This window comes from Camelus dromedarius, chromosome 4, assembly GCF_036321535.1.
Source record: "Camelus dromedarius isolate mCamDro1 chromosome 4, mCamDro1.pat, whole genome shotgun sequence".
NCBI classification, from domain to species: domain Eukaryota; kingdom Metazoa; phylum Chordata; class Mammalia; order Artiodactyla; family Camelidae; genus Camelus; species Camelus dromedarius.
Genome location: NC_087439.1, coordinates 29,963,620 through 29,986,864, shown reverse-complemented (window position 1 = coordinate 29,986,864; position 23,245 = coordinate 29,963,620). Strand labels below are relative to the sequence as shown.

The 23,245-nt window shown below is 38.8% G+C and overlaps 1 long non-coding RNA gene across 4 annotated transcripts in view; it reads right to left on the bottom strand.

The window, feature by feature from the left end:
* LOC105094634 (uncharacterized) overlaps positions 1 to 23,245 on the bottom strand; it is a 525,835-nt gene that overhangs the window by 222,420 nt on the left and 280,170 nt on the right. For all 4 annotated transcript variants that reach the window (XR_010380576.1, XR_010380574.1, XR_010380577.1 and 1 more), the window contains one exon: positions 19,409 to 19,515. This is a non-coding gene — a long non-coding RNA (uncharacterized LOC105094634). The remainder of the gene's footprint in view (positions 1 to 19,408; positions 19,516 to 23,245) is intronic.

Below are 23,245 nucleotides of genomic sequence, written 5' to 3'. Positions count from 1 at the left end.
TTCTCCATCCTAAGCATTTTCAAATTTAGGTGTAAACTCATTCTTTGCACCTATGTGTGACAGAAGTAGCAGAAATGGCAATGGCATACATTTGTGTGTGCGTGTGTGTATTCTCTCTTGCCTATGTCCCAATAAGCTAGATGAAATGAAAGAAGAAGGTACATACCTAAACTCACTGCAGGGCTTGCTGAAGCGCTATTTCCTGCAGGGATATTTGCATGGGGGGTGGTTTCCCCAAGGGCTATTACCTTCTCTGTCCAATTTTCTAGCTTTCCGACTGCTGCCTTCAATCAGTGCCCAGCCAAATCCTTCAAACTGCTTTATCTCTGATCTAGAGGGAGAAATTACTTTGCAAAGGAAAGGAAAGGGGGAAGAGACAGAAAACAGAGAAGCTATGCCCTACAACTTCCAAATGCCCCATTGTCACAGGTGTCCAGGTCCAGGAAAAGATCCTGCTGACATCAATGAAGAGAGAAGCCCCATTCCTTGTGACCATCACTGCCAAGGACCTTTGGCCTTGCTTTATGGAAATCACACCCTGGATGACTTTGCGGGGCTTGGAATGTGACGTGGAGGAGGAACACACCTTTGAGTTTAGGAAGCACTCCTCCTCCTACCCCCTTGAGCTTAACTTAGCACAAATGAAGAAGGTGACTTCAATTCTGGACTGCAGTTCACACTCTGGAGGCTGTGTTCCCCTTCATCTTACAAGCACTTAGTCACAGTGAACTCAACTCCCATGACCTTCAGGGAAGCACAGAGTTTTTTCCCAGGTCATTTATTTCTATCTCCCTGTCCTGTGGTCCATGGGGCAGCAGATCTGAGAACCAGACATCTAGCTGAGTAATCCAAAGACTTGAGTGGGAAAATACTAGGGCTTTAAAACTGAGGTGTAAAGATTTGTACTTCTCTTCAGTGGACAGTGACTGAAGTAAGTACACGAGAGAAGTGAAGCCGAGTCTTCAAACACACGCATGCACACAAACGAATGAAGTGGAGCATCCAGCCCTTGTCCTTACTCCCCTCTGGATTTCCCACTTTCTTACACGCTTTCCTTCCTAACCATGCATTACTTTCACAGACTCCTATTTAGGTTTGCTTGATGAACTAGGCATTCTTAACACCATCTAGCTGACAGCTCCTACGTGCTGTAGCTAGAGAGACTACTGTCAGGAGGATAAAATAGAAATATGCTAAGGCATCATTGTGTTTCTTATGGAAAGTCCCATACACATCTTTAATATTTTGAGGGTAATTAATTAATTATTACAGGATAATTTAAGTAACAGAAAAATTAAAGTTCTGATTCCAGACGTATGATCTTATTATAGCCTTAAATGTACTCTCATACTTTACAGCATGCCTCTTGATTTTGGGTTAGGAAATTGTTTGCCACACTCAGAGCTTCTACTTCTTATACAAGGGGCATTAGAATGTATTGTTTCCCAACTTAAATCCTCATAAATTAAACACGTGTTTTTATGGGCAACCTGAAGCAGTCAGGAACACAACAGATGCTGATGAGTCCTGAACTGGACTTACTCTGTCTTTGACATTCCTCTGCCCAGAGTCCCCATACCTCTCCATCTCAAGTTTCAAAGACTTTTCCTCCAGCCAATTCAAGAACTACATAAACTGACACTAAATGAGGCACTAATTTTGAAATATGCCTTCATGATGCAGCTCTGCTACTACAAGTTGAGTGATACTGAATTGCCACTTAGCCCTGCTGGACCTCAGTTATTACATCTGTAGAATGAAGGTGCTATGAAATGTGATTTTTCAGGAACTGTCCAGCTCTACCATGCTGCTTGTCATATGAGTGTTTCAGCTATTCATGGTTGTCTGTTCCCATTATAATTTTGCAAGAATTTTATATTTTCTAAGGAACAAATTTTATGTAGGCCCAACTAATAACTGGGATTAGAAGGATTTCTGTAAAACATGGCTATTAACCAAGCACATTGTGTTTTCAAATATGAGTTTTTGCTTAGCAAATTAAGGCTTCCATTAAAAGAACTATTACAGTGATCTTAGAGAAAACTCAGTGAGGGCCAGATACGTGTATTGATCCAGACACATATCAAAAGTCAGGGTCCCTGCTTCAATTTAAAGGCTGGAGAGACACACATGGCAAATGAATGCATCATTACTCTACATAACCCTTACCCTGGGTCCTTTTTTCTAATTGTTTTTGCAAATACTACCAAAGTAACAAAGCTTACTTTTAGAATTCCTCCCATTTCTAACATCGATAATCCTAAGAATCTGCAAAGGGTAACTGAAACTTCAAAATTATAGCCACACTGAGACTTAGTTGCCTGCTAAATTATTTTGTCAAAATGAAAACCACCAGGACATGCACCAGGACACATTTGGTGCCTGTGACTATTTCAATGCAGGCTCCTGCCAATAGAGAACAACTCTTCTTCCGTGGTGAGTGGCTATTGCTTGCATACATAGAATGCAAACACATTATCAGTGCTTTATTATTGGTCTCAGGAGAAAGATTCCGTTTTTTTTTTTTTTAAAGTAAAACAGTAAGACATATGGCCCCATATTAAAATTTAAATAGAGTGGAAGCTGGTGGAATATTATCCTAGAAGTACGTATTTGGAAGTGAAAGATCTTGGTGCTCCCAGGTCAGCCCCAAGAGCAGTGACTCCAGAGCTGAGCGTTCTTTTCAGAGAACAGCAGCAGAGGTTCACTCTACATTTCTAATTACTTAACTCAGGCTCTCCCAGTCCTATGAGGGGAAGATTGTCACGGAGCAGAGAAACAGCAAAGGCAACAAGGCATGCATAAAAAAATCATTACATCCTTGAGCCAAGCTCAATTCCTCTTCAATCTGGGTTCTGTGGCTGTGTGCAGAGGGAAACAAATGTATGTACATACACAAATGTCCCAAATGTGTTATTCTTTTACACACTTGTAAGAGCTCTTTACTAAACTACAAATTTGCTGGCAGATTACAATCCAAAGGGAATGTGGTTATCTATAAAAGCTATCACATTAAATGCTGGGAACTAGAAGATATGCTTGGTTAATTTCCTGGAATGACTTTTCCAAAAAACTTCCCAAGGAATTAAACTTCCCAAAGCTGATCCTCTTCCTCCCATGTCAGTGAGAGGATATTCAGTTAGGAAATGTCATCCTAACTTGACATGAGCAAGCTCTCAGGCCGTCTTCATTATCTAAAACCTACAAGCAGGTGACTGTTTGCTAATTTCATCATGTGCAGTGGTGCTATACTCTGACGATACGCAAGAGGTTTCCTTTCCTTTAATACTCTTTTTAATGAAAAGAGCAAAATCCTCTAAGAAAAGATTTTCTTTTTTTCAATTCCATATTCTGATCATAAAAACATAAACCATGCTGTTAAAAGATATTAATAACTCAAAACTATGAGAATACCCAGCATATCAACTCCCTGAATTGTCTGCACTGGCGAACTCTGCTAAATTCTGGACTATTTTATTCAAACCCAACCATCTTTTCAAAATCCAAGAATATAAATTGATTAGACCTGCTTCTCACTTGACACAGGAAATTTAAGTGTGAGGGGACTGCTAGCTATTCATAGGCCATCTCAACTTGTTAGGATTTGTATCAAACATCACTATGATTTTCTCAGATGAAAAGGGTAGAATATGATTTGAAAGTCATTTTGTACTGTGTGATTTGGGTCAAATATACATAACTTTCCCTGTGTTACCATCTATAAAATAGGGATAATAATATTTACCTTAGAATTACTGTGAGTACAAAACAGCAAGCATTAAATAAAAGTTAATGACCATCCCTTACCTTTAAATTTTTCCTTTGAGCTGATGCTGTCATTTAAGACATATCACATCATCTCAAAGAAAGACAAAGAATAGAATTTTAGTGAATGTATCAATCATGATCCAGTCAGGAAAACATAAATGCTCTGAAATTTTCAAATAGAGTTAAATTTAATACAAAAAAATTAGTTACAAAACTTTTGACTGGGTGGAAGACTGAAGGAGAGAATGGGGGCACTTTACAGAGTTCAGAAATAATGCATTTACTGCTGAGGTTGTCACCAATGCCGCTGGAGCTGGGGGTCAACTGTCATCCCCACTACTGCCTCCTATAGGTCCCAGATCCACTGACACTCCTTCACCTATAGTCACCTGCACTTTCTGGCCACAGCTCCTGCTGGAACCAGAAGCAGAAGGATTTCCCCCATCGCTGTCCTTGCAATCCCACTGAAATGCTTCCTACTGGCAAAGCTTAATAGAAACCTATCAGAAAGAGAGTTTGGGGAATGAATTTTCTGGGCACTGAGACCCCTCAATACAGGGGAGAGCACAAAAGGGAAGGGGAATGGGCTAAGATGAGCAGACTTTATCCAGAAGAATAAAAAATCATGTTAGTTCCCACTCTAGCAGAAGGAAGCAAGCGATAATGCTGGTTCGAAAAGACGGACTGTGTTCCTCTTTCCTCCAAAATCCCTTGGAAATACTACAAAAGATATAATGGAACTGAAAATGAGAAAGGGTTCTGTGATGGTTAATTTTATGTGTCAACTTGACTGGGCCACAAGGTGCCCAGATATTTAGTTAAACACTCTTCAGAGTGTGTTTTGTCTACGAGTGTGTTTTTGAATGAGATCATCATTTGAAGGGTAGATGAAGTAAAGAAGATTGCCCTCCCTGATGTGGGTGGCCCTCATCTAATCCACTGAAGGCTTCACTAGAAAAAAAGACTGAGTAAGAGACAATTTACTCTCTTTGCCTGTCTCCAAGCTGGGACATAGGTCTTCTCTTGCCTTTGGACTTGCACTGGAACTTATACCATTGGCTCTCCTGGTTCTTAGGTCTTTGGACCCAAGCTGGAACTTACATCATTGGTAATTCTGGGTCTCCAATTGCTAAATGCAATTGGACTTCTCAGCCTCCAAAATCCCATGAGCCAATTGCTAATAATAAGTAAATTAGTAGACAGTTCTAGACATAGATCTGGATCCAGATATCCTATTGGTTCTGTTTCTCTGGAGAACATAGACTAATATAAGATTCATCAATAGATGAGAAGTCTTGGTAAGTTCCCAGAAGAAAGAAAATAGATAGAATCACATTGATGAATAGACCCCATCAGAAAAGACTGATTCCGAAGATGCACAGGAGTCAGTGATACTGGGAGGGGCAGCTACCTTCCCTGGGAGGTGCCCAGCAGGTCCACTTGATGCTGAAGCCAGAAAGCAGGATGGGGCTGTAATCAGGGCAATTGTTAAAGAGCATCTCTGGAACAGCTTGGGAAAATTGTTCTTCCTCATCTCCAGTATGAAAAAACTGAAAACTTGTGCAAGAAAAGTATGGCCCAAATATCAAGTTAAATAAAATTTGGCATGACTTTTATGCCAATTATGGGGTACAGAGCACGAAAGTCCATTCGACTTTGAAACGTGGAACACTGTCATTCAAGTGAAGAGTTTAGTAACATAGGATGGTATTTCTTTCTTTATGAGTATAATCTCACTGTTTGGTTCCGGCAATGCAAATATATTAATGTAAATACTGCTTACTGTTTTTTAATCAATTTAAAGTAGAAAACCTTGCCATGGTTATAGACAAGAATACATGAAATAAATTTTGGCAATGGAAAAGCAAAGGTACAACTAACCAAGGTTGGGAGGGAGAACCAGAGGAAGAGAAGTAGGAGAAGACACTCAGGCATTTATTCCTCATCTAAGACAGTGCGAAGTCAGTGGATTCTGTCTAAAGGTGATGGGCCAAGTAACAGTTCTGTGTATTGCTTAACAGTTGTGACGTTAACCCCTAGAAAAACGGGAAAAAAATTAACAGATGGAGAACGAAAAGAGAAACAGGAAAAAATTCTTCATTTTTAATATTCAGTAGTAAATCGTTAAGGTCCAAAATAGACAAATTAACAAATTGAGTTTCAAACATGTAATTTAGTGTTGTGACTATAACCACAAAAACAAGATCAGTAAGGGTAAAAAACTGTCGCCTCTCATGAGTAAGTCTGGTTAGTGGAAGGAGGAGATGATTTTTACTTTTTCATTTTAATTTTTTGGGGGTATTTAATGTTTTATTCTGCACATGTATTATAATTTTACAATAATAAATATGGGAGAACTGTTCCTGTCGGTGGAGTGGGTACAGTGAGAGGCAGGCGCACAAATCTTGGCTCTGTGCTGAGTTACGGTGATTTTATGAATGTAAAGCAACTACAAATAAAAATTAAAGATCAAGATAAACGCTACTGTCTGATAAAGTAGAATCAACAGTATATATGTTACCAGGGCACCACACCTAAACAACCATTTGAGAGTGAAAGATTTCAGTCCAAGGTCAAAGCAGCAAAGAGTTTTCAGGCTGGTTTAACCCTTTTTCCTTCTCTCTCCAACAGTTAATTATAACATTTAAACTCACAAAAAGAACTGTTGGCAAGACAAACATGAAACTTTCTCAACAGAAAGTACTCCTCAGTTCCTCATAGAAAAAATTGTTGTAACAGAGTAAATAAATAATACATATGATGGCCGACAAGGTTATATGGTCAAGAAAGTCACTTTGGTTTTATATTAAGGAATAAATCAAGTTGGCAACAATTTTCTCACTCTGGTCGAGCACGTAAAATTTGGTGGGGGGGGGGAAGTTCCCTTATATTTTGTATAAGTCTCCATAAAAATGTCTTTGAAATGAAGTCCCAACTCCTCCTGCGATATGAGAAGTCTGCAATCCGTGCATTGAAGTTTCTGGCGTTTGGACCATGTCTCTATCTACCACTCCCTAGAAACTTACAATAGTAGCTCACGTTCCTGAAGCAAAATAGTGACAGTTGGTATATCCACTTCTTAACTAATCCATAGAAAAGTGTGAGCAATCTCTTTTGGTCCAAAATTGCCATGAAACCCAAATTTCAGGGTCTGACTATTTGGGCTAAAATAACAAGTTAATATGTCTTTTTTTTTTTTTTTTTTTTTTTGCTGTCTCTAAATTCCCAGTGCCTTCACTTCCTTTAGTGAAATCTTACTTTGCAAGTTTTGGACAACTTACAGTTTGTCTAAATTGTTCACAATCCTCATTTGCAAAAATATCCCCAGTTATTTCTTTAAAATAAAAGTTCATTATCTCCATCCAAACAATCTCACCAAATTACATTTCACTGGGTGCATAAGGACCTTAGTGTGTAGCTTTCCAACTAAGACTCAGAGCCCAGAGCTCCCATTTCACGTGGGTCCTACTTGTCTCAAGTTCTCACACAAGTTTCCAAGCCCATCAAGAAAACGAACGTGGTCAGAAAATTCTTGTAAATTCATATATCCTTTTGAAGCATAAAGTCTCTCTGTTTAAAAATAAAACCAGGCAACACAGCCTATGCTAACCCACAAGCAAATAATGTAAGTGCCTGTGTGTGGAGAATTTCCAACTTCTGAACTACTTGGTGTTCCCACATGGTCAAGATTAATGTCATTCCATTCTGACTGGCTCTTCCTGTCCCCACGGGTGGAAGTGGATTCGGAAACATGTTGGATGAAAAAATTTCCCAGTGTATCACAGTTACCAAACCAGCTGTGCAAGGTCATTTTTATACAGATACCGTTGAAATATTGCAGATTTCTGACAGGCTTAATTATTGTACCTATCTTGTGAGCTCTGGGATCTAAGCCAGATTACGGAAAATATGGGAAGTTTTCTGGCCAGTGGATAAGGATGCTCTTGTGTATCATAAAGAATTTTGCTCTGGGACTTATCAGTTCCAACTCCACATCAGCACAAACACAGACCCTGGGCCTTTGTTGTTTATCAGAACATACATGGCAATAACAATTAACCACAATGTTTAGAGAATTGGGGGTTTGGGTTTCCATTAATTTAATTTTCTGGTTGACTTGGGATTAAACAAACACTTTTTCTATTCAAGCCTTTGTAAAGGGGAAGGAAGGAAATAACACTTATTGACTATTGTGGCAAACATAATGCTAGCTTTTTAAAAGCATATTATTTATCTTCACTAGAAGCCTATGAAGTATGTATTATTTTTTAAAAATTCATATGTCTCAGAAAGCTTAAGTAAGTTGCTCAAGTCATAAAACTAGTGCTCAGAAAAATGTAAAATTAAAATCTAAGTTGGTCTGCTTCCAAAAGACCAGGTCTGCCAATATTTTAACAACATGAAATTCTATCTCTTTATATGTGTAGATTTAAAATAATTAGCATATTTCAATTTCTCTTAAACCAATATTTTTGGCATCTATTAAATGCTGATCTTTGGGCTCACTATTAAAGATAGAAGGGGGAATTCTACATAATAATGCCTTGAAGCAACATTCAGCAGATTAGGTATTACTTAGTAATAAATATTTAGAATACAGAGTGTTTATTTCTGTGAAATAGTTGTTTTCATGGTATTATGGGAACAAGATAGCAGGAGCTAGGGATGGGAAAATGGCATCAAAACAGCTTTGAGGGAAGGCAATTTGAGTTTATTGGTTTAAAAAAAAAAAGGTAGACCAGGTGGGGAACTGCACATGCAATGGGAAAGCGCCATGAAGGTGCACGGCACACTTGAGGTTCTGAAAGTGGTTTAGCACAGTTAGAAGAATGGGGACATACAGGGCATTGATGGAAAGTGAGCCTGGAAAGGTAAGGATGAAGCGACAGCACATATACAGTAGTCGGTGGTCTGAGTGGTACTGTGGGCGACAGAAACTGAGAGAAAGTGGAAAGACATCAGATTTACACTTAAAATGATCTCTTCAAAATGGAGGGAGATCACTTAAAGTTATTTAGGAGACTCCCAGAGGTTGGTGAGGGATTACCAGTTGAAGAGAGGAGAGGCTTCCAGTTTAAATGAGGACTCTGCACATCTCTAAAGTCACGTGCAGGGGCCTCAGGTGCCTCTGGGAAGTGCTTCAGGTGCAGAAGACAGGTGATGTGGAGGTGAATCTCACCGCCTCCCAGGCATACTCGAAAAGTTAAAACTTTAAAGATCGGTATCAAGTTAGACACTTAATGTTTGGTTTTCTAATAAACGAGGAGTATGGAAATACTGTTTGAGTGTTTTTGTTAATAAAAGTTTTACTGCACATTTCAAAAGATCCGTTGCTGTTATTTCTCCTGATGCTGTCATCCAAATCCCCTACAGGAATGGATCCTACTCTTTATCTGCAAACTGTCCCTAACAGGAGGAGGAGTGGACATACCAGGGGGTAGAAGGGTCTGGGTAGAAGCCTAAAAAAGCTCGTCACAAGTTTTATATTTCTTTGAAGTCAATTTTATTTAAATCATGTGAATCACATATGCTGCTCCATAACATATTCATTTTAAAAAATTTTAAGTACTGTTGTAAATTTCTTAACTTTTCTCCAAAATTCTTGAATAAATTTGAAATGCAGGAAAACGGACCATATTTACCAGGTAAATTCTTATTTCTTGTCTGGCACGACCCCACTTTCCTTAGGGACTCCAGTACTACCTAATTTTGTTAGCCAAAGGCAGGCAGCCCATTACTTAAGAAAATTAACAAACAGCCTCATTTCTCATGTCAACATGACATAGATATTCTTTCCCAAACTTTATTCACAAGGATTACATTAGTTGTTGAAAAGAAAATTCAGATTCCCAGGATTCATCCATGGAGACTAAGACTAATGTAATGTGTCCATGGAACTAACATTAAAAACCAATGAACCTAAGTGATGCTGCTGGTGTTCTGCAGTCCCCAGACTAAGATACTCAGTTTCAGTGAAACTCTAGACTACGGGCAATACCACATGGCCCACGGTCCCTAGTATCTTCCACTGTGTTGTCTAGCACACTAAGCCTGCTGCTGCCTAGACCCTGTATTCCTGCAGTGTTAGATACAACACAAACGGACCTCCAGGTAAAGGATCCAGAGCTTTCACACCCTCGGGGTTGTAGGTAATAACACACAGAGACTTAGAGCCACTGGACAGTGGAACTGTAGTATATTTTGACAGCAAATTTTGCTATATGAAAGAATATTTTAAAGCATATATAAGTGTATTACAAAATAGTGCTGAAGTAAAAAAAGGCAAACACAATAAAAAAAAAAAGAAAAGCAATCTAAAAATAAGTGGTTATGGGGTACCTTCCAAAATCTGTTAAGCGGAGCCTTCCATAATCATTTCAATCTTTAAGGAGTGAGAAGAGAATTAACAGTTATTAAACGCCCACTGTCTATCAGATAGAACCACTAATGAGGTATGAATATTTCCCCTTGTTTTTCCAAAGAGAAGACAAAGGCTTATTGAAGTAAGTTAAATAATACAGTTAAACAAAAGAGTATTGGATCTCTTCCAAACTTCGTATTAGGCTTTTTCTGGAATCACTGATACCTGTTTGAAATGTGGAACTTGGCCACATTTATTTCCTTTGGGGCTGTCCATTCACATCTCTTTGAAACAGCTTAGAATTCTAAAGAGTTTCCTCACCCATAGAGGACAAAGGTGAAATGACAGATGACCTGATGGAAGCCTTTTGTCACCAGAGATGTCAGCAAGGTCTCAGAAAAGAAGGACATCATGCCACTCTCCCAGTTCACTCCCATGACCCAAATCAGCACGGGCGCTGCCCTGCACCATCTCACCTCCCTGCCCAGTATCATCCCGCTGCTCTAAGAGCCAGAGGTGCAAACACATCACGCCAGCCCGTGTGCCTGGGAAGTGTCTCTGGTTCTAGGGGAAGATCACCGATCCACTGGTTATCAAGATGCCAGTCAGCTTTCAAAATGGAACAAAAGAATCAATTAAGCATGCATTTACATGCCAGATTCTCAATCCTATTTCAGTATTAAAATGGGTTGAAATGAAACTGGAAGAAGAAAAGACCTATGTATCTTGTCTACACTAACAAACAAACTTGGACTGGAAGGTCTTCAAGAGAGCTTTTAGCCCAGTGCCTCCCTGGCTTTCTGGGCTTCACGCTAAGTCCTGTGGAGAGAAAAATCCCAGGACCTAGCAGGCAGAGGCTGCATCTTTTAAAGAATTTGCAGTTTAAGTGATTTTATTCTGTGCAAACTTCCCAGCCCCAAAGGACCTTACTAAAATGGCAGGTTGGGACATGCCAAGGTAATGCCTAATATGTCACACCCAGATACCTTCACTTTTTGCCTTAGAAGTAAAATCTTGCTCTTACATGACTAAGAAGCCTTGCGGTTCAGGGACACACCTGGAGTCCATGTCATGCAAGCCATGTGCTCCTTTAACACAGCTGACAAGCAGAGGTGCAGTGCACACAGGTTTCCTTCTCAGACCCACTTGCTGCTGGCAGGGCGATCTCTGATGTCAAAGTCACATCCATTTCTTTTGCCCCAGAGAAGAGATGTAGTGGCTATCTTTTAAGTGGCTGATCTCAGTCCCCTCATTTTACAGCACCAACTATCTGTCATTTGGGCAGGAAAAGTCTTCAGGGAAACGTGGAACTGGCTCTTTCACACTAGCATTTTATGGTACTTCAAAAATCAATTACAGATTGAACCTCAAAGTACAGTTTTCTCCATTTCTGATATGCTTTGCTGGATTCTGCTGAGCTAAGTGGAAATACTTCAGTTCTGGAATGTCAGAGGAACGATGGAAAATGAAACCTACCAGCCGTTCCCTCCAACGGGGAGGACCCCTCAGTAACTACAGTTAAGTTTCGTGCAACTCTAAACCCAGGGCCTTCAGAGACTCAGCAGCAGTTTGATACACAAGGAGAATGGGAGACCCAGGTTCCAGTTCCAGCAGCGTGACCGTGGACAGCCAGTGCCCATCCTTAGGATATAAAGATGAGGAATAAGCTACCGCAAACACATTTTTTGGATAAAATTTCCAAGATTCTGCTGACACAGAGTATGTTGGAAAGAAAACAGGATCAAGAACAAGGGGCAAATAATAATATCCTTCATGCAAACACACTGCTGCCCTTAATCCTCTCAACAGCTCTATGAGGCAGGATTCATTAGCCTCATTCTACTGATGAAGAAACAGAGACTTGGAAGCATTGAGGAGGTGGCCCAAGGTCACACACTTAATCAGTTAGCAGTGTAGAGATTCAAACCCACGTCTGTCTTATTCCAAAGTCCGCTGCACCTGCTACGTGGCTCACAAAAAAAGTTGTGAGGTTGTGTGCACATGACTTTTCCTTCTTTGGCCCTTAAGCCTAATTTAGTAAGCTCTGCCCTGGAGGGGCCTGAAAGGTGTACCTCAAGCATATCAAGTATGGGGAGGGGTCCGTGAGGAAGCAAGGAAGAAATGTTTCCCCATGCTCTTCCTTCACTTCCAGAACAGTTCAACTATTAGATATTTATATACTGATCCTCTTTTAAAAAATGTTTTAATAAAGTGTAGTTGATTTACAATGTCAGTTTCAGGTATATAGCAAAGTGATTCAGTTATACATATACATACATACAGATATTTTTTATTTTCAGATTCTTTTCCATTATATGTTATTACAAGAAATTGAATATAGTTCCCTGTGCTATACAGTAGGCCCTTATTGTTTATCTATTTTATATACATTAACGTGTGTCTGTTATATATTGATCCTCTTAATGAGATTTTTGTTTTTAATGGTACCACTGATCGAAAAAAGGAAGGAAGGGAGGCAGGGAGAAAGGAAGCAACAAAGAAAGGAAGAGGAAGGAAGAAAAGAAATTGAAAACTACTGAGTGACTTTTTTATTACATTTTTTAGGATTCTTGAGCACTCTTTAAAGTGACAAATCTAGAAGAGATTTCATGTTTGTAAACTATTTTATAAACTGCTTCATAAATCAGGTTGTACTCATCAACTTTTATGCTGCAATAACAAAAATCCCCAAATCTCAATGGCTTATAGCAACTAATGTTTCTCACTCATATTACTTGTCCTATGCGAATTGACAATGGTTATGCTCCATGGTGTCTTCATTTCAGCACCCCAACTGAAGGATAAGCTCCTATCTAGGACATACAGTTTTATGCCAGAGAAAAAGGACCAATGGTAAACCCATGAGATACCATTTCAAGCATCTGTGCAGCAATGGATTATGCTAATCATAAATAAAGACTCATTTCACTGACTTAAACAAGTCACATACCCAAGCTTGATGGCCAAACACAGAGAGAAAGTATCTTCTTACATGCAGTGACAGCCAATAATGAGGAACAACATAATTTTTCTTACATGTTTTACCTTACATGATTTACTTTACCCTCAAGTCACAAATTTTTGTTTCTGTCCCTTCCATGAACAAAATATAGTTTCCCTATCTCCAAGAAACAGATGACAAAGTCCACTCCAATCCAATCATAGCAATAAGCTCACGGTCCAAAATTTTATATTATCTATACCAGGGCAAAATGGGGGTCCTTTTGATCCAGAGACTATGCAGTTAAAACAAGTCCCCTGGCCCTCCTGTCACACATACACAACAGCTGAATAAAGGATGACACAACCACAGTAAATAGTCCAGTTAAGAAAGGGGAAGATGAGAGACACACAACAGTCGATGGACTATAGCAATTCAGCAAAGTTGTTTGTTTTATTTTGTTTCATTTTGTTTGGAATTAAAGTTCAGTTGATTTACCATATTATGTAAGTTTCAAGTGTACAGCATAATGATTCAGTATTTTTTACAGAATATATGCCATGAAAATTATTACATAATAATGGCTATATTTCCCTGTCTGTACAATGTATCTTTGTTGTGTATGTATTTTATACCTAGTAGTTTCCATCTCTTGTTTCTCTACCCCTATCTTGCCCCTCTCTTCTTCCCTCTCCCCTCTGGTAACCACCAGTTTGTTTTCTATATCTGTGAGTCTGTTTCTGTTTTGCTATATACATTCAATGTATTATTTTTTAGATTCCACCTATATGTGATATTGTACAGTACTTGTCTTCCTCTGACTTATTTCACTAAGCATAATATTCTCTAGGTTCATCCATATTGCTGAAAATGGCAGATTTTCATTCTTTTTATGACTGAGTAATATTCCACTGTGTGTGTCCGTATATACGTGTATATATGTACCACACCACACACACATCTTCTTTATCCATTCACCTGTTGATGAACACTTGGGTTGCTTCCACATCTTGGCAATCATGCTACTTGTAAATTGTGCTGCTATGAACACTGAGGTGCATGTGTCTTCTCAAATTAGTGTTTTCATTTTTCCAGATATATACCCAAGAGTGGAATTGCTGGATCATATGGTACTTTTCTTTTTAGTTTTTTGAGGAACCTCCATTCTGTTTTCCATAGTGGCTGCACCAATTTACATTCACCAACAGTGTACTTGGGTTTCCTTTTCTCCACATCCTCACCAACATTTGTTATTTGTAGACTTTTTGGTGATAGTCATTCTGACAGGTGTGAGGTGATATTTCATTGTGGTTTTGATGTGCATTTCTTTAATAATTAGTGATGCTGAGCATATTTTCATGGGCCTATTGGCCATCTGTATGTCTTTTTGGAAAAATGTCTATTTGGGTCTTCTGCCCATTTTTTAATTAGGTTGTTTGGGGTTTTTTTGGATATTGAGTTGTATGAACTGTTTATATGTTTCGGATATTAACCTCATATTGATTATATCATTTGCAAATATTTTCTACCATTCTGTAGATTGTCTTTTCATTTTGTGGATGTTTTCCTTTGCTGTGCAAAAGCTTTTAAGTTTAATTAGGTCCCATTTGTTTATTTTTGCTTTTATTTCTTTTGCCTTAGGAGACAAATCCAAAAAATGTTGCTACAAAAAAGAGCAAAGAGTGTTCAAAGAGTGTTCTGTCTATGTTCCCTTCTAGTTTCATGCTTTCAGGTCTTACATTTAGGTCTTTAATCCATTTTGAGCTTATTTTTGTATGTAGTGTGAGGATATGTTCTAATTTCCTTCTTTCACTTGTAGCTGTCCAGTTTTGCCAGAACTACTTATTAGACTCTTTTCTCGATTGTATATTCTTGCCTCCTTTGTCATAGATTAATTGACCACAGGTGTGTGGGTTGATTTCTGAGCTCTCTATTCTGTTCCATTGACCTATGTGTCTATTTTTATGCCAGTACTATACTGTTTTGATTACCATAGCTTTGTAGTATAGTCTGAAGTCTGGGAGAGTGACACATCCAGGTTTGCTCTTTTTTCTCAAGATTGTGTGGCAATTCAGGATCTTTTGTGGGGATAGCCATGGTCTCTTATAATCCAGGTTGATGGCTCTTTCAATCGTACAATTCTCTCTAAAACTTAATTGGCTGTTTATCTATTTGATTTCAGGCAGTACCACGTACAAACAGCCATACCTACAACTCTTATGGAGTCATACCTTTCTCATAAGACTTAAAAGTAACAAGTAACTGGGGATGATGATGCAATGTTCCATGCAGAATAAGAAAGAAAAGTCCAGGAAATCACATGAAAGATAAAGGTACTGCAGTCTCTTTGCAGGTCCACATGAAGTTTAGAATAATTATGAAAGCCTATGTATGTAAATGGTCAAATTTAGATTCTTCAACACTAGACTGATTCTTCTTAGGGTGTCTATCAGCCTGCGTCCCTTTCTCTGATAACTAACATTGATCCACTGCCTGGTCTCTGTTCCCTTGAGTTTCCTTCAAATGCTCTTAATGAGAGGGTGGATGGCTGAGTAAGACTGCCCCCCCTGTTCAAAGTTTACTGGGTCAGGGTTAGACACCTGAACTGAGGAGCTAATCAAATTTTTTTCTGAGAATTTGGTTTGGGACTCAGAGACTCTAGATAATCTCTGCTGGAGATCTAAGCAAGGAGACCATCACCTGGGCTATATTATCCTGGGCACAGAGACGCTAATAGCTGAGAGATAGATAGGGAGAGAGAGAGAGAATAATGAAACATATACATCATTAGAAGCAGAGAGATTTGTCTGTCCTTAGGATCTATGACATATTCCTTCTCAGAAAATTCATCTTTGCCTGTTATTTTATGTGAGTTTCTATTGCTTGCAAGCAAATAAGCCATCAGACCACCAGTTAAACTTAAATTCAATTTTCTCCAACAAATCCTTCCTGAATTTCTATGAACATGATACGAAGAAAGAATTCCCAAAGAATAACAAGATGAATATGACACAATTACAGGACTTAGGGTATTTAACAGCTTTTAAGAGAGATAAGGACACAAATTCCCATAATGAAGATAATAGAACTACATAAAATATTGTGGCAATTCAAAAGAAATCATGATCATATCTGATTAGAAGAATCAGAATTTTTATGGAAAAAATATCAATTGAGATACAGTTAAAGGATGGACAAAATTGGAGAGGCAGAGATGACAGAAAGCTTCAGTTGGAGTAAATGGCATAAGTAAAGGTCTGGACTAAGGAAATCTGGTGGGGTATTTGCCTGGAGCATAGGAAAGATAAGAGGCAGATACTTGGAAAGGTAGCTTGGGATATTGCTACAAAGGATAGTGGATACAACAAATATCCATCAACTTAATTAGGTAGATAATAGAATCTCACAGAAGGAAATATGCAAGCCTTCAGCAATGTGTCCAGCAGCAGAGTGCATGGTTGGTTTGTATGGGAAAGAAACTATAAACAGAAAAAATCAATAATCTATTGAAAGAAGTCATAATGTATCAGCAGCCTCAGTGTTAGCAGGGAGTGTGTATAGCTGGAAAGACAGACTGGGTAGAAGCTGGAGGGCCATGCATCTGTCTGGATATGAACACAAAGAGGAGAGGAATTTGAAGAGGGAAAAGCTCAATTCCATCAAAGGCAATAAGGACAAGAATGAGATGTTGGAGGGCAAAGGCATTGGGACTTGATAAATTAAATATGCCAAGTCCTCCAGGTTGAGATAGCTACCTGGGAAGCCACTGGATATCACGAAATCCTAGAATTTTAATCTAAGAGAGTGCTTAGAAATCATTCTGTAAATTCCCTCATTTTCTAGACAAGAAGGCTGAGGTCTCAAGTAATTCTTAGTGCCTTGCCTCAGCTGACAAAGCTTATGATCTAGGAAATCTGTTGATAGAGATTTAAGGAGGGAAAATTCAAGGTTGAAGGGTCAACCAAATCTCCAGACTGAGCAAGACGAGTAAAACGCGGCTAGATGATAACTCTCCACGCTGCCAGCAGTGTGGGAAGTGTGTAAATGCTGGTCATTGGCAACATGGCGCGCCTGCTGGGTGCTAAGTACCCCACTAAACACTTTGCAACGCTTCAAAGGGCATGAACAATACAGACATCATGTGCCTGGGGAAGTGCAGGGCTCTAATTGGGAGGGCAGGCCGACCCTGTGAGAGCAGCCCTCGCTGAGGGGATCCGACCCAGTGTGCAAACAGAGAGACCTGAAGCTCTCGGGATTAATCAAGGAAGAATCGTTCTAAGTGTTTCTAATGCAAAACACAGACAAAAGGAGAGAATTTACTATGTCTTAACAACAAAACCAAGATTTATAATCTTGTAAATTCTACCAAGGATCTTAATGTCAGAAGTTAGAAGTGACTTGCTTTCTTCATTCAGGGTGGTTAGATTCTGTTTACTGAATTTACATTCAGGAAAGTTGGTGGTATTAAATATGTTCTGGGAATACCTACGAATTTTCAAATTAAAAAATAGGAATCAGTACAAAAAATATATATTATCTGTGATCTTTAGGTTTTAGGGGCTGCTAAACTATTTTAATGAGTTTATTTTTAAGGCAGAAATAGAAATAGAAAAAGGAACATTAATTGTAATTAATTGTTATTAATATCTATGTATTTAAACTAAAATTTAAATGTATTCCTTTGGAAGATTTGGCTGTGATACATGACTGGTTCATATATATATATATATATTTATTATCAAAAAGTCTTAAATTACAAATGAAAACTATTTTGAGTAATGCAATAGTAGAAGCATTCTTGGAAGATCTGAGACAATTCCTACAATAACTTTTAACTTTTCCATCTAGTCTCCTTTGATCCTCATCATATTCGAAAGGACTAAAGAAGGCAGATTTTTTTAAAAAAAAATTCTCAGCTGTGGCCACACAGGCACTCTATCTGCTTGTTAGTGATTATTTTGACCTATTTATGTGCAAACGAAGAAGGGCCCCATCCACATGAATTTATTAATTTGGAAATCTTGCTTTCACAGCTGGGATTTCATCTTCTTTATCAGGCAGTATATTCTTATTCCCAAGATTTTAGTAACAAGAGGGAACTTGCCTCCTCTGTAAGGCAGCCCCTCAAAGGTCCACAACGGAAGGCAGGAGGGAAAATGCCTCACAGCATCACCACTGTTAGGCAGTGTGTGGGAAGCCAGGTTTCCCCTCAGGGACAAAGCTTTGCAAGGCGCCCACGTTTTTAAAAGACACACAGATGGTGCTACTTAAGACCTGAATAGGGCATTCTCTGCATTCCACAATGCATTTCTTTCAGAAGCAGCATTTCCAATCCTGTAGGTTATCAGGATGTCCAAAATGTTTGGGCCAGAAACACTTCCATAAACTCTTACACAAAAAGGAAAACACATACAGCAGTTTTTTGATCAAATACATTTTAAGGTAATTTTCTTTCTTTCTTTTTTTTTTTCCTGATACTAATGACTCATTTTCTATGTGGAGGGTAAAAACCCTATCCTCACAAAAGTTAGTGTCAAAATTTCAAGGGAGGCCTGCCAAATAGACAAGCTTCACCATGAAACATCTTTATCCTCTTGCAGAAAGATTTGTGGCTAGGAATAATGCAATGTCTCCAAGGTCACCTGAAGGAAAAGCTAAGAGGATTCTTTTTTTCTACCAACATAAAAGAAATCACACTGACATATGTCCGAAAAACAGTCAATTCGGTTTATGGAGAGGTAACAAAGAGCGTGGCGGTTGGGTTCTGACTGTAGAACACCGGCACTGTTCTTCCTCCGCTCAGCATACTGATAAGTGCTCACAAATTTGACCATATTAATACAATAAAAAACATGTTTTTAAAATACTTTGCATTATAAAAATTTTTTAAATGGTTTTGAAGCCTGTAAACTGGAACTTAAATTCTGGCTTAGACATGTACCTGATTTAGGATGTTGGGTAATAATTTATATCTGTGAACATCCGAACCCTCATGGAAGTAAATATAGGGCCTGTCAAACAAACAACACACCAAATTTGGGAACTGGGGCCAGAATTTGATTGGATAGAAAGAAGACAGCTCACAGAATCAGCTGTAAATCTGGAGACTCATGTTTGGAAACAAAAAGAAAGCCAGGGAGACCAGGTGTGTAAGGATACACACTGAGCAAAGAGGACTGCCAGGTTAGAGACCTGTCAGGGTTAGACTCCTGGGCACAGGATGCTAGATGCTAACACCATAATGAATTTCCACCTGGCCCTGCTTCTCTGGGGATGCGTGGTGTACCTGCCAAATTCCTGTCAGAGGCCAGAGATTGGAATCACTTTAGATCACGTACCTCAGGCCAGCTTCTGGAGTTCTGGGAGAAGATATGTCTGATCTTTGTGGCTACCTCAGGAGGAATCTTAGCCCAGTCTTCCAACAAGAAACACACAAGGAGCATTTCTGAAACACAAACACAATACATTCTTTTTGTAAAATTGTTTAAAGGACAAAATTACAAAATAAACCTAAATTTCATAATACATTGTTGAGCCCAACCTGTTTTAATATGAAGAGAAGAAATGAATATTGACTGAGTCTGTCTATGTTGTCAAGAACGATTATAGTTAGGAGACCAGTTGAAGGGAATGATGTGTCATGTATAAATATATATAATTACACATAATTTATTTATACACAAGGTATAATTACATATATATCATAACATAAATCTGAAGTTGGTTGGATGGCATTAATATTTTATCTTTTCTACTTTACTGGCAAAAGAGGAGTCAATGTAATACTACCTGTCATGGACAGAGGATAGGCCCCCCCTAGTGTAGAAAAGACATGAGCAGAAGTTGAGAAGGAGGGCTAAGTGTGAAACAAAACAGGAAACTGAAGAAGTCTGAGGTACCATGAGACAGGAAGGGGTGCTTTGCAGGACATGGAGCCTGTAAGTGCTCACTTGGGTGCATGAGTTTCAAAAGCAGAAGGGGAGTGGTTCAGAGCAAGAGGAGGAAAGGGGGCCTGGCCTCGATGATGCTGGGCACTGGAGAAGAGGTCCCTGAAAGGTCAGAGGAGCTTATGGAGGGGAGGCCTGAGTGTGGGGAGGGGGTGGAGTAGGGCCAAAGATAAGGTCAAAGACCAGCCAAGGCCAGAGAATGTGACAGGGAATTCTTAAAGGGACATCTTGTAAAGAGGGTCCGAACCAGAGAAGGCAATCATAAAGTACTCGAGATTCTAAAATCTTATCATGGGACATTCATTCATCATAACTTCGGCAGAGATGCTTCAGAGCAACGTGCTGCCTGATATTCAGGTGTCAGGAACAGGAACTAGGAGGCATCTCTGGGAATTAAATAAGTTGGAAGAAATACTGGTTTTCCTTCAAGTAAATTTCTTAAAATTTTTTATAGAAAAAATTAGAAAAATATGGGACACTCTTATTTTTAACTTTTTATTTTGAAATAAGATCAACCTTATAAAGAATCAAAAGACTAGTCCAAAGAACTCTTGTATAACTTCACTTGAATTTATGATTGCTACTATTTTGTAGTATTAGCTCTATCTGTCTATCTATCTATCTGGTTATCTACCTACAATCTTTTCCCTGAACCATGTCACAGCAAGTTGCATCTATCATGAGGACTTTAACAAATATTTCCTTTTACCTGAAAAAGCTCCTCAACCTTTTTTCTTTTATGATACTGACAGTTTTGAGGACACCGGGTTTTCTCAATTTGGCTTTATCAGTGCTACTCATGATTAGATTCCGTTTGTGCATCTTTGGTGGGACTATGATATAAGCAATCTTCCATCTTCAGCCTGTCACATTAGGAGGCACACAAGTTGAATGTGTCCCATTACTGGTCATGTGAATTTTGATCTCTTGGTGAAATTGGTGTCTGTCATAATGAAGTTACTTTCTCTCTGATCAGTAGGTATTTTTGTAGAGAGATAATCTGAGATTATGTTAATATCCTATTTCCCATCAAACTTTCACACACTAGTTTAAGCACCCGTCTAAGCCTTGGCTGAATGGTTATTACTACAATGTGTGTGAAATGTTGATTTTCTACCTCCATTATTCCTTTTACATCTCTTATAATTTTACATTTATTATAATTGATGCCCTATTGAAAGGAAGAACTTTCCCTTTTTATTCATTTATGTACATATGTGTAGGTATATGTATTATCCTGGTACATATTATATGAAAATGTAATTGTTTCTTGAGGTATAACTTTCTTAATTATGGAGACTTGCCATGTTTTAAATTAACTGACTAAAACAACACAGACCTGGGGTGTGAGCAGGGGACAAAAAATGATGGGTCAGACTGAAGCAAGGGGCATGAGAAGCACCCATCTCCCTGGATCCCCTTCCCGGGGATTAGGAGGCTCTGCCTACAGGGCTGCCATATGCTGGCTATGCCTACAGCTCTAAGCAGAATTTCCATGTGGGTCACACCACACCCAATGGCTCCAGGTGTGGTAAAGAGAAGCCCAAGCACAGAAGCACAGAAACAGCACTTGATGTACACCGTTAGGTGAGAAAGTAACATGCTCCTTTAGCCAAGAGTCTTCAGGTGCCGGATGGACCATAGCCAGCACCCGGAGGTGCCATTCACGAGGCGGGTATCTAGAACACTCATGACTGCCAGAGAAACGACTGAGATGACAACCCAAGAGAAGAAAAACCCAAGTGAAACAAAGGAAAAGCGGCATCTTGACAACAGTCAAAGGTAAAAAAAATAAATAAATGGAGGCAATTGGAGAAGAGAATTCATTTTTAAAGATTAGTAAATGGAGAAGAGAAACAAAAATAAAGTACAAAGTAAGCAATCCTGAAACAGATGCTAACAGAAGCCAAGGAGTGAATTCAATGTAATCCACTGGGGCAGTCAGAGAAGTCGGCAGGCCATTTCCTCCTGTCAGGACACTTAAGGAAATGAGTCTTGAGGCAGGGGTTACTTCTGTGACCGAGACGTCGGCGTCAGGAGGAGAGCAAGAGAAGAGCTAGATGCCCTGCCAGTGAGTGCTGGGCGCTTCCAAATCAAATGGGAATCAGGACATACTTGAAGATTTTTTTAAAATTTATTCCAATATAATATACATACAGGAAAGTATTCACATCATAAATTCACTACTCAGTGAATTTGCATAACTGAGCCCACCTGTGTAACTGGCCCCCAAACCAAGAAACAGAATATCAGTGGCACCCCAGCAGCCCTTCCTGTGCCTCTTTCGATCACTACCTCCTTTGCCATTAAGGGTAACACCTTGCAGCATGGGTAAATTTGCTTTTATATGTACTTTATATAAATGGAATCAGAGTACACATCCTTTCGTGTCTTACTCCTTTCATACAACAGTCCGTTTGTGAGATTCACCAAGCTGCTTGTGCCAATGTAGTTTCTTTATCCTCAGTGCTGTGTAATATTCTATTGCATGCATATGCCGTAATTTATTTACCCATTCTACTGTTAATGGACATTTGGGTAATTTCCAGTTTGTAGTATTATAAACAAATCTTCCCTAAAGATTCTAATACATGCCTTTTCGTTACTGTGCATACATTTCTTCTTACTGTATACCTAAAAGTACAATAATTAGGCCATAGCTATGCTTTAGTAGACAATGACAAACAGGGAATGTGAATTTCTATTCCCACCAGGCCCTTGCATTTTTAAAACACAAAGGTTAATGACAATAGTTACCAGTGAATTAAGCTGCTTTTCTGGAAGTAAAGAATGGCATTAGGGAGTAGCATTAATTCATGTGGATCATAATGAAAACACTGATAGGCCAACATAAGGATTAGATGTAAGAAAACAAAGATGAAAAATTCTTAACATCATAAAAGGGATTTCCTTGAATTCACAGATTCTGAAATTCTCATATTTGTGTCTCTATACAAAGCAGAGTAGAAAAAATGGATCTAAGAAATGGTTGGTGTTTGTAAAATGCTTTTTAACAAACCCTGTGATTTATATTATATCATTTAAATTTCTTAATGAATACACACATACATGCAAACATGAGAGAGAGAGAGGCTGAGGTTTAACAAAGTTAAGCAACCTGCCCATGATTAAAAGAAGTAAAAACTGGGAAGTCAAATCTATTAGGACCCTTCATCAAAACTCTGTGGGTCAGTAAGGACACAGTACTTGGCATACTGTTTGCTGGAA